Genomic DNA, 15,419 nt, shown 5'->3' with positions numbered 1-15,419 from the left:
CTGACCTTGTTTTCCTTTTGAATAGCTTTGTTTTGTTGGTCAGGACGTGAGCTGGGTGGGCATTCTCTGTGTTTGTTCCTTGTTAAGTGTCAGGGTTAATTGACCTTGTATGGCTCTCAATCAGAGACAGGTGTTTTCGTTTTCCTCTGATTGAGAGACATACATAGGGAGGTTGTTTCACATTGTTTGGTGTGGGTGGTTGTCGCTGTGTCTGTGTTTATTGCACCACACGGTACTGTCTCGTTCGTTTTGCCTGTTCGTGAGTTCTGCGTGTTTTATGTAAGTTCCATGATCAGGTCTGTCTACGTTGTTTGTTTGTTATTTTGTATAAGTCAAGTATAGTTCGTGTCAGTCTTCGTCTTTTCAATAAATTCATTATGTCAACATACCTCGCTGCGTATTGGTCCACCGATCCTTCTCTCCTCTCCTCATCCGAGGAGGAGGAAGAAGTAGACAATTGTTACAATGAGGGCCTGTTCAGGTGTCTGCAGTAAATCCCTCTCGTCCGACTCATTAAGGAGAAATTCTTTGTCCAGCTCAAGATGAAACTTCAGAAGTGTAGTGCAAAATATATATATTTTTTCAATAGCCTATATTACATTCTGTTGTGAAAAGAAAAGCAGAAAATGTCTGCTGCTAAAAATGTATTTAGATTTTTTTTTAAAGGTATAGTCATGGTTTGTCAGGAGGATTTCCATATCATTTGACTCATAATACTTCCATACTTTTTCTACCACCACCTCTCTCCTTTTAAATGCATATAGTCTTCACTATGGAATGTTAAAGCACAAAGTGAAAAGAGCTTCTGGAAATCAATTACTCATCTTGAGCTGGACGAAGAATTTCTCCTTAATGAGTCGGACGAGAGGGATTTACTGCAGACACCTGAACAGGCCCTCATTGTAACGATTGTCTACTTCTTCCTCCTCCTCGGATGAGGAGAGGAGAGAAGGATCGGTGGACCAATACGCAGCGAGGTATGTTGACATAATGAATTTATTGAAAAGACGAAGACTGACACGAACTATACTTGACTTATACAAAATAACAAACAAACAACGTAGACAGACCTGATCATGGAACTTACATAAAACACGCAGAACTCACGAACAGGCAAAACGAACGAGACAGTACCGTGTGGTGCAATAAACACAGACACAGCGACAACCACCCACACCAAACAATGTGAAACAACCTCCCTATGTATGTCTCTCAATCAGAGGAAAACAAAAACACCTGTCTCTGATTGAGAGCCATACAAGGTCAATTAACCCTGACACTTAACAAGGAACAAACACAGAGAATGCCCACCCAGCTCACGTCCTGACCAACAAAACAAAGCTATTCAAAAGGAAAACAAGGTCAGGAACGTGACACTCATCCCCGTCATTTGCAGTGCCTTGTGAGGATCCGCCGACGAGTGTCTAATCTACCCTTGCCATCCATACTACTGGCCAACGTACAATCGCTGGAAATAAATTGGACGAGCTAAAAGCACATATCCTACCAACGGGACATTAAAAACTGTAATATCTTATGTTTCAACGAGTCGTGGCTGAACGACGACATGAATAACATAGAGCTGGCGGGTCATCCCCACGGTGACCGTACGTACATGTCCCAACCAGAAGCCTTGGATTACAGGCAAAATCCCCATTGAGCTAAAAGCTAGAGCTGCTATTTTCAAGGAGCGGGACACTAATCCGGATGCCTATAAGAAATCCCTCTATGCCCTCAGACGATCCACCAAACAAGCAAAGAGTCAATACAGGATTAAGATTGAATCCTACTACACCGGCTCTGACCCTCGTCGGATATGGCAGGGCTTGGAAACTATTACGGACTACAAATTGAAGCCCAGACGCGAGCTGCCCAGTAACGCAAGTCCACCAGAAAAGCTAAATGCCTTTATGCTCGCTTCGAGGCAAGCAACACTGAAGCATGCACGAGAGCACCAGCTGTTCTAGATGACTGTGAGATAATGCTCTCGGTAGCCAATGTGAGCAAGACCATTAAACACGTCAACATTCACAAAGCCATGGGGCCAGATGGATTACCAGGACGGGTACTCAAGGCATGCACAGACCAACTGGCAAGTGTCTTCACTGACATTTTCAACCTCTCCCTGACTGAGTCTGTAATACCTACATGTTTCAAGCAGACCACCATAGTCCCTGTGCTCAACGAAGCGAAGGTAACCTGCCTAAATGATTACCGCCTGTAGCACTCAAGACGGTAGCCACGAAGTGCTTTGAAAGGCTGGTCGTGGCTCACATCAACAGCATACTCCCGGATACCCTAGATACACTCCAATTCACATACCGCCCCAACAGATCCACAGATGACGCAATCTCAATCCCACTCCACACTGCCGTTTCCCACCTGGACAAAAGGAACACCTATGTGAGAATGCTGTTCATTGACTACAGCTCAGCGTTCAACACCATAGTGCTACGGCGGTCATCACTAAGCTAAGGACCCTGGGACTAAACACCTCCCTCTGCAACTGGATTTTGGACTTCCTGACGGGTCGCGCCTCAGGTGGTAAGAGTAGGCAACAACTTGTCTGCCACGCTGATCCTCAACACTGGGGCCCCTCAGGGGTGTGTACTTAGTTCCCCCCATTATCCCTGTTCACTCATGACTGCATGGCCAGGCACAACTCCAACACCATCATTCAGTTTGCCTATGACAACAGTGGTAGGCCTGATCACCAACAATGACGAGACAGCATATAGGGAGGAGGTCAGAGACCTGACCGTGTGGTGCCAGGACAACAACCTCCCCCTCAACATGATCAAGACTAAGGAAATGATTGTGGACTACAGGAAAAGGAGGACCAAGCACTCCCCCATTCTCATCGATGGGGCTGTAGTGGAGCAGGTTGAGAGCTTCAAGTTCCTTGGTGTTCACAAACCAACAATCTAACATGGTCCAAGCACACCAAGACAGTCGTGAAAAGGGCACGACAAAACCTATTCCCCCTCAGGAAACAAAAGATTTGTCATGGGTCCTCAGATCCTCAAAAGGTTCTACAGCTGCACCGTTGAGAGCATCCTGACTGGTATGGCAACTGCTCGGCCTCCGACCACAAGGCACTACAGAGGGTAGTGCGTACGGCCCAGTACATCACTGGGGCGAAGCTTCCTGCCATCCAGGACCTCCATACCAGGCAGTGTCAGAGGAAAGTCCTAAAAATTGTCAGACTCCAGCCACCCTAGTCATAGACTGTTCTCTCTGCTACTACACGGCAAGCGGTACTGGAGTGCCAAGTCTAGGTCCAAGAGGCTTCTAAACAGCTTCTACCCCCAAGCAATGAGACTACTGAACATCTAATCAAATGGCTACCCAGACTACTTGCATTGCTCCCCCCATTTACACTGCTGCTACTCTGTTATCTATGCATAAGTCACTTTAATAACTCATGTATATATTACCTCGACTAACCGGTGCCTCTGCACATTGACTCTGTACCCCCTGTATATATCCTCGCTAATGCTATTTTACTGCGCTCTTTAATTTGTTACTTTATTTAAAGGATTTTTCTTAACTGCATTTTTCGGGGCTTATAAGGAAGCATTTCACTGTAAGGTCTTCACATGTGACAAATACAATTTTATTTGAATTGAAATGTATTCCAGGTGACTACCTCATGAAGCTGGTTGAGAGAATGCCAAGTGTGTGCAAAGCTGTCAAGGCAAAGGGTGGCTATTTCGAGGAATCTCACAAAATATTTAGGTTTGTTTAAAAAAAATTGGTTACTACTACATTCCATATTTGTTATTTCATAGTTTAGAAATGTTATAGTTTTATTCTACAATATAGAAAATAGTAAAAATAAAGAAACCTTTGAATGAATAGGTGTCCAAACTTTTGACTGGTAGTGTACATGTACTGACACACACAAACACAAAATCATGCACACACACACACAATGTCAACCATGGCATATGAATCCTACCTGAGTCATTGTCACGCATTGAATGCAGGAGTGAAGAGCAGAGAAGGGTTGTTGTGCCCAGTGCAGGTTTGACTTGGTCCTACCAGCTCAGTTTAATCTTCCATACCCCTATGCTACTGATTAAAATACCATCACTGAGTCGACGCACACAGCCCATTAGTGCCAACGGTTTTATAGGAGACTGGAAGAGAAACATCCTGTTAAGCGGAGTGACACAGGGAAACCCAAGAGCAGACCCAGATGAGGAAACAGGGATGAATGAACCAAAATATTTGTTGCACAGAGAGATATGGAGTGCAGTAACTGCAATGAGGATAAATAGTGTCAGGCAGGGAAACAGGCACAGCAGAGTAACAGGATCTTGAATAATAATAAATAGCTAGAATCATGAACTGACTGAGCAGAGTGGAAGGACTGAGTATTTGTAGAGGTCTTGATTATGGAATGAGTTGCAGCTGGTGGGGATCTGCTCTGACTCCAGCACACCTGTCTCCAACCACAGAGAGGGAGAGAGAGAACAGGGGGAGTAACTGCAGGTCAAGAAAACACCGGATGAACACCAGAGGGCGTAGCAGGAGCAGATGTGACAGTACCCTCCTCCACGGACGCCACCTGGCGCACAGCCCAGCTTGTCTGGGTGCGAGGTATGAAAATCCTGTAAGAGGGAGGGATCCAGAATGTGACGACAGGGCACCCAGCAGGGCTTCACAGGCCCATATCCCTCCCAGTCCACCAGATGCTGCCAACCGCAGCCCCGACGGCGCACATCCAAAAGCCGCCGAATAGCATAGGCAGGATGGTCGTGGATGAGCCGAGGAGGTGGAGGAGCAGCTGCAGGAGGGGACAGGAGCAGACTGGTTAAATTAAGGATACATGGAAGGTGGGATGAATTTTGAGAGAGTCTGGGAGTTTCAGATGAACAGCAGAGGGGTTTATGACACGATCAATCTTAAAGGGGCCAATGAATCGGTGAGCTAGTTTTTTGGAAACCACTTTCAGGGGCAAGTCCTTAGAGGAAAGCCATACCTTTTGACCTGGAGTGTAGACTGGGGCTGAAGCACGTCGACAGTTAGCTTGAGATTGGGTCCTGGTGGAGGCACAAAGGGCAGCCCGGGCCCTCCCCCAGGTGCGACAACAGCGCATGTGGTTCTGGACTGAGGGCACCGCTACTTTGACCTCTTTGGCAGGGTACAAGAGAGGTTGGTAACTCAGAGCCACACTCAAAGGGAGACATACCTGATGAGGCGTTGATGAGGGTGTTGTGGGCATATTCCACCCAGGGTAGCTGGGCACTCCAGGAGGAAGGGTTAGCCGAATTCACACAGCATCTTTCAGTTTCCAACTCCTGGTTGGCCCGCTCGGTCTGGCTGTTGGTCTGGGGGTGATATCTAGACGAAAGGCTGACCTTAATACCCAGAGAGCTTTGAAAATAAAATAAAAAAAATATGTCAATAATAGTTAGGATGACTGAGTTACCATTCGATGGGGGAAGGCCAGTGACGAAGTCCAAAGCTATGTGTGACCAGGGGCGACTGGGTATGGGAAGAGGATGAAGCAGACCAGGTGGAGGTTTGGTGGAGGTTTTGTTCCGAGCACGCTGAGATGAATTCCCAAGCGTCTCCATGGTGGGTCACCAAAATCGCTGACGCAGGAAGGCGACAGTCCGGTTCATGCCAGGGTTACAGGTGAGGTGAGTAGAATGGGCCCATTGAAGATCAGAACGAACTGAATCTGGCACAAACAGAGCCTTACAAGGACCGTTTCTAGGATCAGGCTGGTTCAGCTGAGCCTGACGAACACGGGACTCAATCTCCCAGGAGACAGCAGCAACGATGCTGGAGGATGGCATAATGTTTCTAGCTCGGAACTTGTGTTGTCTGCGGTGAACTGACGGGAGAGGGTGTCAGGCTTGGTATTCTTAGATCCGGGGCGATAAGTGAGTGTGAAGTTCAATCTTCCAAAAAACAATGCCCACCTGGCCTGCCGAGAGTTCAGACGATTGGCGGTCTGGATGTAGACTAGATTTTTGTGATCCGTCCACACAATGAAGGGAAGGACCAAACCATCTAACCAGTGACGCCACTCCTCAAGAGCCAGCTTAACAACCAGGAGTTCCCGGTTACCCATGTCAATTTCTCTGCAGGTAAGAGCTTGCAGAGTTCTGGGTAAGGATTGGAGCAGAAGTGAAGTGGTGCTTGAGTTCCCAGAACGCTGCATCTGCCTCAGGGGACCAGTGGAATGGAGTGGAGGTCAGAGTGGTGAGAGAAGCTGCCAAACGACTGTAGTCACGGATGAATCATCTATAAAAATGGTCAAACCCCAGGAAATGCTCTAACTGCTTCAGATTAGCAGGTACAGGCCACTCTGTGACTGCCCTAACCTTGGCAGGGTCCATTCGTAGCTGTCCTTGCACAATAATGTAACCCAAGAAGGACACAGAGGAAACATGAAACTCACATTTCTCCACCTTAACAGCGTATTCTCCAACAGCCTTTGGAGAACGTGTTGCTTGTGAGCCTCAAGGTCCTTCAAAAAAAATAAGAATGTCATCCACATAGACAAAAACAAAACACCCAATGACATCTTTCAGGACATCATTAACAAGGCTCTGATAAAGAGCAGGGGTGTTAGTGAGACCAAAATGCATGACCAAATACTGAAAATGTCCAAGTGGTGTGTTGAACGCCGGTTTCCACTCATCCCCTTCTCTGATGCCGACAAGATGGTAGGCATTCCGGAGGTCAAGTTAAGTAAACACTGTGGCCCCATGGAGGGGGGCAAAAGCAGCACTGATGAGTGGCAAGGGATGTTCTTGACAGTGATACTATTCAACCCACGGAAGTCTATGCATGGCCTCAGTGACTCATCCTTCTTCTTGATGAGAAAAATCCAGCTCCCACCGGAGAGGAAGAAGGCCTGATATGTCCGACAGCCAGGGAGTCCTGGATGTATTCCTCCATGGCTTCTTGCTCGGTGCGAGAGAGGTTATACAACCTGCTACTAGGGAGAGGAGCTCCAGGCTGAAGCTCGATAGCACAGTCGTATTGCCGATGAGGCGGCAGAGATGGGGTGTGGTGCTTACTGAATACAGGAGCTAGACCGTGACATTCTGGAGGAACAGAAGACAGGTCTGGTGGTTCTGGAATGGACTGGGGTGCAGACAAGGCAGGAGGAAGGGCAGAATGTAGACAATTAGAATGACAAAATGTACTCCAAGTAGTAACCCTTCCGGTGGACTAGTCAATCTGTGGGTTGTGTAGCTTTAACCATGGATGGCCCAGAACCAGAGGTGAGTGAGAACAGTCGATTATGTGGAAACTAATCTTTTCCTGGTGATTTCCAGAGAGACGCAGGATAACAGGAACAGTAGCTTTCCATTGAGAGCGTTGGCATCCAGAGGTGAATCGAGCGAAACAATGTCCAGACCCAACTGATTAACGACCCCTCGGTCCAGAAAGCTCGTTGGCACCTGAATCGATGAAAGCAGGCAGAGGAAAAGCCTGGCTCTGCCACACAAGGTTGGCCTCAAGCAGGGGTCTGGGAAATGATGGGCAGGCGATTTGGCTCAACAGTATACCCCCCACTACTGTTGAGCCCCCTCTTGCTGGACACGGGGAACAAGTGGAGACCCGGTGACCAACCTGGCCACAATACAGACAGCTCCTAGTACTGATACGCCGCTGCCTCTCCTCTGGAGATAGACAGGTCCGGCCGACCTGCATGGGTTCAGGATTAGAACATGCCTGGAGATGTGATGCAGTCGGAGAAAGTGAGCAAGTCACTGAAGCAGATGTTATGGGACATGCAACCCTACCTCCCCTCTCCCTCCAAGGCTCACGGAGATGGTTGTCAATGCGGATAGTTTTATTTATTTTTATTTTACCGTTATTTTACCAGGTAAGTTGACTGAGAACACATTCTCATTTGCAGCAACGACCTGGGGAATAGTTACAGGGGAGAGGAGGGGGATGAATGAGCCAATTGTAAACTGGGAATTATTAGGTGACCATGATGGTTTGAGGGCCAGATTGGGAATTTAGCCAGGACACCGGGGTTAACACCCCTACTCTTATGATAAGTGCCATGGGATCTTTAATGACCTCAGAGAGTCAGGACACCCGTTTAACGTCCCATCCGAAAGACGGCACCCTACACAGGGCAGTGTCCCCAATCACTGCCCTGGGGCATTGGGATATTATTCGTTTTTTAGACCAGAGGAAAGAGTGCCTCCTACTGGCCCTCCAACACCACTTCCAGCAGCATCTGGTCTCCCATCCAGGGACTGACCAGGACCAACCCTGCTTAGCTTCAGAAGCAAGCCAGCAGTGGTATGCAGGGTGGTATGCTGCTGGCATAGTGAGAGAAATTAGTGTGTCAAGTCCATCAGGCTCCTCTCTGGACACCAACTCGTCCTTGAGGGTCTCAGTGAGTGCGTTCCGGAATGCTCCCTGAAGGGCCTTGTCATTCCAGCCGCTCTCTACGGCGAGGGTGCGGAACTCATGCCATTTCAGCCACACTCTGGGAGCCTTGATGAAGGGACAGAAATTGTTTAGCAGCATCCTTTCCACAGACCGGGTGGTCGAAGACCTTCCTCATCTCATCTGTGGTCATGTTGCTCAAGAAGGGTGCCTTGACCAACAAGAATTTGGTGAAGAGTAGTGGAGTCTGCTGGGTTCATCTCTTGGCCAGATCGTACTGTTAAGCGGAGCGACACAGGGGAACCCAAGAGCAGACCCAGATGAGGAAACAGGGATGAATGAACCAAAATATTTATTGTTGCACAGAGAGATATGGAGTGCAGATCCGGGGTAGCTCGGATGAGTTGCAGAAAAAACAGATGTGGAGACTGAGGTTGGAGTTGGCTGAGTAGAACAGGGTAAACAGGTCCTGAGGGGAATCCAAGGTAGTGATGGTGAGTACAATCCAGAGCAATGTAGTTGGGTGGTGAGATGTGGAACAGGAGACAGGAGCCAGAGCAGTAACTGCAATGAGAGGATAAACAGTGTCAGTCAGAGAAACAGGCACAGCAGAGTAACAGGATTTTGTGTAATAATAAATAGCTAGAATCATGAACTGACTGAGCAGAGTTTACGATCTGGCAGAGTGGAAGTGGCAGGACAGTATTTGTAGAGGTCTTGATTATGGAACAAGTTGCAGCTGGTAGGGATCTGCTCTGACTCTAGCACACCTGTCTCCAACCACACAATCACACAGAGAGGGAGCGGGAGAGAGAGTGTACAGGGGGAGTAACTGCAGGTCAAGAAGACACCGGATGAACACCAGAGGGCGTAGCAGGGAGCAGATGTGACACATCCAAGGGGGAGGTGTGAAAGTCACATAAATCAAAGTAGGTTCAAAACGCTCTCATTTTCCGCTCACCATCACTACAGCTCTACACACACACATGTACACACACACGTGCACACACACACACACACACACACACACACACACACACACACACACACACACACACACACACACACACACACACACACACACACACACACACACACACACACACACATGCACAAATACACTGCTGCTGAGGGGAGGGTGGCTTATAATAATGTCTGGAATGGAGTCAATGGAGTGGTATCAACCACATGGAAACCATATGTTTGATGTGTTTGATTCCATTCCATTGACTCCATTCCAGCCATTATTATGAGCCGTCCTCCCCTCAGCAGCCTCCACTGATGCACACACACACTTACCCTAATCAGCATGTATCTAACCCACCTTCAGTTCAAATAAGGTCTCCATTTCATTTAACCTTAGTTTAACCAGGTGAGTCAGTCAAGCACCTTCTTATTGATAATGACGGCCTGGCTCTCTTCAAGCTTAAGAGCTGTAATATTTCCCCTGTGCTTGTAGGCTCTGTGGGGGACAGGGAGTCCCGTGGGGACACATACCGGCTGTAGCCCCACCTGTGGAGCCCATGAGTGGCCCTGTGACAGCTCATCAACAGCCCACGTCTGTGTACCAAATGGCACCCTATTCCAATATAGTGGACTACCTTTGACCAGGGCCCACTCTGGTGCACTATATATGGAATAGCGTGCCATTTGGGATGCACTCCTGCCCTACAGAGCTGCTGAGAGGCCAGAAACAGTGGGACTGATACTTAAGGATACTGAACAATGGCTGCAACTGAGGAGAGTTGGAGTGGGGGGGGTAAAGTATAACAGGAGTAATCTCACATGCTGTGGCCCAGTATAAAAGCCTACATGTGAAGGTCACAGATGATCTTATGTAACTACTGAAGTGGGGCGATTGAAAGACTGGAAAATTACAAGTGGCTGTGTGTTATGTCATCTGGCCTTTCCCACCGTCATCCGCCTTGCTGCCACCGTCACCCAGCCGGATGTGTGTGTGTATGAGAAATGCCAGGTGTGTGTCTGTGTGTTTGACCCGTATACGGTGCGTATTATTCTTTGGAAATGGCGTGTGTGCATAATCACTGTGCATTGATGCCTGTCACAGTAGCTGTTACTCACCCTGACCCCTCTATGCGTTTATAGCTGTATATACTCACCTTCTCTATAATCGATGGTGACCTTTTCCTGGAAGCAACTTGACGCCATTCATTGGTCCATTACAGGAAGTCATTAATCACTCTAGCAGCCCCAGTATTAATCACTCTAGCAGTCCTAGTAGTCTACAGGTAGGAGTGACGGTAAAGAGGTTTTAAGGGTTAAACGTCACCGTCTCTTCATTAACATGGGGAGGCCAGTTGTGATGTCAGTAAGAGCTGAGTCACTCTCACACACACTCTGAGGGTCCACACACACACACACATACTGTATAAATCCTTTTATTATACCATAATGACCTCAATTATCCAGCAACACCCTTTCAGCTCGAGGGCAAAAACACATACGCTTGCTCTATCCCCCTGTCTCTCTCGTTCTCTCATTCTCTCTCTCTCTCATTCTCTCTCTCTCTCTCTCTCTCTCTCTCTCTCTCTCTCTCTCTCTCTCTCTCTCTCTCTCTCTCTCTCTCTCTCTCTGCGTGTGTATGCCGCTTGCTTTCTCTACCTTTTTGAGTTCCCTTGACATTTGTTATTTTAATTTATCTCGCTCCGTCTACCTCACTGTTCTTTTCTCTCTCCTCTCTCTTCCTCTAAAGAACAGCGACATCTCAGAGCTCACACCAGAGCCCTAGGAAGATACCTGGATTGGTACTATGAGAGTCACACCAGAGTCCTCTACATACCTGGATTGGTACTATGTATAAGACCACGAAGCATCCCAGTATAGTAGCTGGGACATGGGCCTGGTTAACATCTGGTCTGCTGTGCTCTGTCTTACCCACTCTTCCACCACTACCTCTGGCAGGCGGGCAGGCGAGGGGGTTGGTTTTACCCAGCACAGATATCAGGTGTCAGCCAGGCTGACCTGCAGCAGCAGCCACAGCAACAACCAGGGCCTCTCACCATGTCAGTGGAGAGAGATGGAGACGTAGGGGGTCACACAGTGAGGGAGCCCTGCTGGGATGTCTCCCACCGAGGGAGTGGAGAGACGTCATTCAAGCTGAGCGCCATAATGAGATTACAGAACCCGGTGGGCACAGCCCGGTGATGTGGGGAAAGGGAAGAGAGATGGGTGAGAGAGAAAGAGGAGAAAGAGGAAAAAGATAGGAAAGAGGGGGAGGTTGAGAGAGAAGGTCGTAAAGAAACAGAGGAGGGGGGTTGAGGATAATGTCATGTCACTGTCAAGGAATGAAGAATGATATGTGGGGTGAACAGCATAAAGGGAGGAGAGGATGAAGTGGAATTGGAAGTGGGGGATGAGAGAGAGTGAGAGCGAGAGATAGAGGGGAAGTGAGGAGAGATATACAGAACATTCATGAGGAGATTATGATGTGTTGTGTGGCCCACCAAGCCTGTGCTTTGGCAACAGTGACCTGCTTGCTTTGACGCACAGCTCCCAGACCCAGGATTTTTCCCAAATGGAACCCTATTTCCTCTATAGTGTGCTACTTTTGACCAGAGTTTTGACCGGGGCACATGGGGCTCTGGTCAAACGTAGTGCTCTACTGTATGTAGGGAATAGGGTGCCATTTGGGATGAAGACCCTGTCTGCCCTGGATAACTAGAGGAATGAGATCCACAGGGTCAAACACGAACACATCAAGAGAGCAACTTCATGGAAAACAGAGAAGTGCTACTGATGTTGTGTGACACCATAAACAGAGAGGAGCAAAGGTTCAGGCTATGGCCAAGGTTGGCTGGTCTAGATCTAGAGAGGATCCACTGGTAACAAACTGGTTAAATCAACATCGTTTCAACTTCATTTGTCAACGTATTGTGACCTGTTGTCTACGTGGAAAATACATTGGATTTGAAAAAAAGTCGTCGGCGTAAACTGTTGTTTTGAAGGTGAGATTTCAACCACAGGATTATGTGATCATGGTAACCAATATTCAACATAGACAAACCTTGTATAAAATATGTTTAATTTTCACCTTTGAAACAACGTCATCTTCGATGTAATATCCACTATAAGATAGAAAGCAGTAGTCTGGGCAGCACCTCCTGCTGGAGAGCACCTTAGAGGCTGCTGTCCTATGAACATGGACTTGAAATCACTCGCCACTTTAACCAAGGAACACTAGTCATTTAAATAATGTTTACATATTTTGCATTACTCATCTTATATGTATATACTGTATTCTATACTTTTCTACTGTACCATAGTCTATGCCGCTCTGACATTGCTTGTCCAAATATTTATACATTCTTAATTCCATTTTTACTTTAGATTGGTGTGTATTGTTGTGAAATTGTTAGATATTACTGCACTGTTGGAGCTCGAAACGCAAGCATTTCGCTACGTCCGCAATAACATCTGCATGTGACCAATAACATTGGATTTGATTTGATCTACAGCTATCTCGTAGTTCTCCTATCCAGACTTTTTTAACCAAGCCCAACACTGCATAGCTTTAATAGTTGTCACTGTCTATTACCAATGTGCACTAGTAATAACTATGTCAGATTCACTTCTCCATTCAACCAAAAATAAACGTTAAAGAATAGAGATGAAGTCAAATCAAACTGTATTTCGATTTTTGGCTGAAATGAAAACGGGAATCCAACATATCAATTGTTAATTAATTTGTAGTCAAGCTGGAATTAAAGCCAAGCTCAGTGGCACCGATGGGGCTATCCATGCAGAAGATACATCTCCTTCTTAAGTTGATATTGGGTTGCGTTGTCTACCGAACACAATTCAATATGACTTTTGTGTGACAGCAAATAGCCTAATGTGAAGGCTATCTTACCAACTAATGTAACACTATTTCTTCAACCTTAAAATGAGTGGCCACATTTTGAGGTTACTGTAACAATAAATGTCTTCTTATGTAATCATAGAAAGCGTGTATGTTCAGGTTTGCAGGTCTGTGGAAACCTTCCCAATTGCTGTAATAATCTGCATAGACTCTCAAACAGCATTGATCCCTTGCACTATGTACTTTAATGTGATCTCAACTAACTGCAGTCCAGGTCATTTGGTCATGCTGTTAGATCAAACACAGTGATAACCCATTCACTTGTTGTAGAAATAAACAAAACATCTAACATTTTATTCCCATTTGAACTTGAATGTGCTTTTAAACGGTTGAAAGCGCAGTGATAAGACATACAACTGAACCAAATATCAGACATTGATCTTTTCCTTGGAATTTGGTTGTAATTTTAGATCAGGGGTTCTCAAACCTTTTGGGGCCGGGGACCCCTTCTGTGTTAGCAAATTCATCACAGACCCGTTCGTAATCAGAACACAACTCGAGTGCGTTAACAACAGCCTACAAAAGGTTTTACTATGACGTCTGCATTACATGGCAGGATGAACCAAGTCTCGGGCCCAGGGAAAGAACATTTAGAAGGCCTGCTTCTTGGCATCAGAGGGAACGTTCAGAAGTTTTCAATCTAATTTCCTGTAATTCTACACATTTTGTCATGGGACAGATATTTGTTTTACTGTTGCAGCTCTAAAGCTAATATCCTGCAATTCAACACAGAGAGACAACTTTGCAGTTTTAAATTACAGTGCATTTATGTCAAATAAAAACAATTTGGGGGGGGGGTAGTACTGAATAGAAAAATGTACAATTGGTGGAGTACTGTGGATACCAATAACACTGTGTCTCCCAAGCCTATGTTGCCCAGTATTAAGAACATACATTGTAAGCATTTCACTGTTAGTCTACACCTGTTGTTTACGAAGCACGTGACAAATAAAATTGGATTTGATTTGATTGATTTGATTGTAGATTCATAATTTTACATTGTGTTGTTTTACATACGCTTAACTTATTCCACAGATCCTTGGCCAAAAGTTATTTAATCTGTTGTTAGTAATACCCCCCCCCCCCAAAAAAAAAGTATGTTAAAAAAAAAGAACCTCTGTTTTAGATTATTTTTTAAAAATACTATTGATAACACATTGGGAATTCAACAAACCTTTGGCTGTCTTTTTGAGTGGGTGAAAATAGGTTGGAATCTCATTAATCAACGTACTAAATATTACCCAATTGTATGCCCAGTGAGGAGACTTGTCATGAACTTCTCTGTTTGACTTTCCAGGATTCCATCCTTATAAGTAGTGCACTATTCATCTGACCTGAATGCATGTATCCAAAACAACTTACCACAGCTAGTTTGCAAACTGTTTTCTGCTTGATCTATTTTAGACTGTGGGAGACTGTGTTTGCGAGTCAATGCACTGTGAGTGTTGTTGCCAAACCTTCACAGTGGGGTTCTACCTGGAATTAAAACGACAGAACAGAACGCCCCATAAACTGTTCTCCTTGACCCTCTCTCTGCATTCCTTCCATTGTCAAATGAATGAACCTTGTACTGTAGCTTAAGAATGCCAGTGTTGACAGAATGAGAGAGCCGTCTGCAGTGTACTGTGAGCACCCAGTTAGAGTGGGTAGCAGGTTACCCATTGGGACAGAGAGTGTACATATAGTCATTTTATCTTTATTTAACTGGGGAAGTCAGTTAAGAACAAATTCTTATTTACAATGACAGCCTGCTGGGAACAGTGGTTTAACTGCTTTGTTCAGGGGCAGAACAACAGAGTTGTATCTTGTCATCTTAGAGATTTGATCCAGCAAGTAATACCTACTATAGGGCCCTCACTAGAAACATTTTTTTGATCAATTAGTCGCATGTTTTTGTTTCTACATGTTTTTGTTTGCAGATATGCAAACGTGAATTTATGCTCACAGACTTGTTTGCTTGAGTGACATAGTTTTGCATCAAACTACTGTTCTGCAGTGAATACCCACAGGCACATACACATTGATTGGTAAACTATGTTTGTACCATATAATGTATATATCAACCATGTACTAAGTACATGACTAAAGTAGACTAAAGTAGAGTTCAGAGTGATACTGATTTCTCTCGGGGGGTTGCTCTGTTAAGTGGGCTAAATCGGGG

The 15,419-nt window shown here is 46.0% G+C and overlaps 1 protein-coding gene and 1 long non-coding RNA gene across 2 annotated transcripts in view; both read left to right on the top strand.

Annotated features, from left to right (window-relative positions):
• The window catches only part of LOC129829430 (protein phosphatase 1 regulatory subunit 1B-like), a 44,099-nt gene that overhangs the window by 22,656 nt on the left and 6,024 nt on the right, over positions 1–15,419 (top strand). The gene's annotated exons all lie outside the window — the stretch shown is intronic.
• On the top strand, positions 1,580–14,227 carry LOC129829440 (uncharacterized). Its single transcript, XR_008755391.1, has 3 exons — positions 1,580–3,738; positions 9,176–9,308; positions 9,839–14,227. It is a non-coding gene; the product is annotated as an uncharacterized LOC129829440 (long non-coding RNA).

Source organism: Salvelinus fontinalis, chromosome 2 (assembly GCF_029448725.1).
Source record: "Salvelinus fontinalis isolate EN_2023a chromosome 2, ASM2944872v1, whole genome shotgun sequence".
NCBI lineage: Eukaryota > Metazoa > Chordata > Actinopteri > Salmoniformes > Salmonidae > Salvelinus > Salvelinus fontinalis.
This window is presented reverse-complemented; position numbering and strand designations above follow the sequence as displayed.